The 2312-nt window shown below is 55.5% G+C and overlaps 1 non-coding gene across 1 annotated transcript; it reads left to right on the top strand.

The window, feature by feature from the left end:
- The first annotated feature begins 1786 nt into the window (after positions 1-1786).
- Positions 1787-1858, top strand: TRNAS-GGA. Its single transcript has one exon. It is a non-coding gene; the product is annotated as a tRNA-Ser (tRNA).
- Positions 1859-2312: the final 454 nt, after the last annotated feature.

The following is a 2312-nucleotide window of genomic DNA, read 5'->3' on the forward strand; positions in this document are numbered from 1 at the left end:
AGAGACTCACCAGTTTTTGCCCGTGAATACATGCGCATGGGCTTCCCTGCTGGCTCAGGCGACAAAGAACCCGCCTGCAAGGCAGGAGACCTGGTTCGACCCTCTGGGTCAGGAAGATCCCCTGGAGAAGGAAATGGCAACCCACTCCAGTGTTCTTGCCTGGAGAGTCCCATGGACAGAGGAGCCTGGCAGGCTGCAGTCCATGGGGCTGCAGAGACTCAAACATCTGAGCAACTAACACACACACACACACACTCACACGTGCACACACACACTCACACGTGCACATAGCCACCGCTCCCACTGAGGCATGGGGCTCCTCCAGCTTCCAGACACCCCTCCGGCTCCGACTCCCCACCTCCCTGGCATTGTCCTCACAGGTGGGGTGAGCCTGGTTCCCGAGGGCACTTGCGGGGAGTCCCACGACCTGCACCGGCCTGGGTCTGGCGTCTTCAGGGCAGCATATATCGCCAGTGAACTTCGTCCCCGTGGTGTTGAGAACAGCTTTTCCCTGTCGAGGTGCGGTCAGGTGTTGCCACCACGGATTCATCCCGTCTCTCGCGGGGGGCCATTTGGAGGGTCGCCAGTCTGGGCCGCCAGGAATAAAGCTTCTGTGAACAAGGCTTTTGCGGACAGAGCACCAGTTCCAGAGGGATGTCCACCTGGGGAGGGTTTGCCGGCTGCAGGCTGTTTCTGCACCCGTGGCTCTCAGCAGGCGCCTCAGACCGTGTTCCGAAGGCGCAGTAAATTCCAAGCCAGACGGTGCTCCCTGAGCGTTCCGGCTGCTCTGAGTCCACGTCCTCCACAAGCCGGTGCTGTGATGGAGTCTGGGCTGCCAGGCGTCTGTGAGGACAAAGGGAGAGGGGTCGAACGGGCCAGAGGGAGACGCTGGTGGGCTACACAGGCCGACAAGGCCCCATCAGCCGGCAGGGAGCCCCGGGGCGACCCTCCCGTCCCAGCAGCCGCTGCGGCGGAAACAGCGGGCCTCGCTGCAGCGCCGGGTGCTGGCCGCTCTGCAAGGGCCGTGGCCTCAGACAGGGCGGCTCTCTGGAGCCGAGGCAGACGGCGGCAGGGCGCTTCCCAGAAGGGAGACCTCTCGGGTCCACCACGCGCACTAGCCAGCGGGGGGTGCTGGCGGGGACGGGGGATGGTGCCCTACTGAGATTTAGCCAGCCTGTCCATGACAGCCCGTGACGCGTCCCTGCTTCCTGGTCGTTCGAGTGTCTTCTTCGTTGTGGTGGCTGTGCAAGTTTTTACTCATTTTTGAAACTGGGGTGTTCTCCAGTTTCTTACTAATTTATAAAAGTTCTTTATATATTCTAGATGTGAGTTCTTATTCGCAGATATACTGCAAACAACTCTCAACCTGTTTTAAGGAATTTTTGCATACCTCAGGGTCACGAAGATATTCTTCTTTTTTTTTTCCCTGGGAGAATTATCATTTTACTGTAGATCTAAGGCTAAATTAGTATTTGTGTGTGGCATGAGGAAGGTTCATTTTTTTTCCCCCATGTGGTTATATCCAACTGAGCTAATACTATTTGCTAAAAAGACCCTGGGCTTCCTGGTGGCTCAGAGGGTAAAGAAGCTGCCTGCAAGGCAGCAGACCTGGGTTCTATCCCTGGGTGGGGAAGAACCCCTGGAGAAGGGAATAGCCACCCACTCCAGCATTCTTGCCTGGAGAATTCCATGGACATACAGCCTCACAGGCTACACTCCATGGGATCGCAGGACCTGGACACAACTGCCTGACCAACACTATCTATCGCATACCTAGTTGTGAGCTTCCCTGGTGGCTCAGAGGGTAAAGTGTCTGCCTGGAATGCAGGAGACCCAGGTTCGATCCCTGGGTCGGGAAGACTCCCCTGGAGAAGGAAATGGCAACCCACTCCAGTACTCTTGCCTGGAGAATCCCATGGAGGGAGGAGCCTGGTTGGCTCCATGGGGTCGCAAAGAGTCGAACACGGCTGAGCGACACACCTTACCTGCCTCCTGAGCAACCTGTATGCAGGTCAGGAAGCAACAGTTAGAACTGGACATGGAACAACAGGCTGCTTCCAAATAGGAAAAGGAGTACGTCAAGGCTGCATATTGTCACCCTGCTTATTTAACTTATATGCAGAGTACATCATGAGAAACACTGGGCTGGAAGAAGCACAAGCTGGAATCAAGATTGCCAGGAGAAATATCAATAACCTCAGATATGCAGATGACACCACCCTTATGGCAGAAAGTGAAGAGGAGCTAAAAAGCCTCTTGATGAAAGTGAAAGAGGAGAGTGAAAAAAGTTGGCTTCAAGCTCAACATTCAGA

The sequence above is a fragment of the Oryx dammah genome, unplaced genomic scaffold (genome assembly GCF_014754425.2).
Source record: "Oryx dammah isolate SB20612 unplaced genomic scaffold, SCBI_Odam_1.1 HiC_scaffold_9, whole genome shotgun sequence".
Classification (NCBI taxonomy): Eukaryota; Metazoa; Chordata; class Mammalia; order Artiodactyla; family Bovidae; genus Oryx; species Oryx dammah.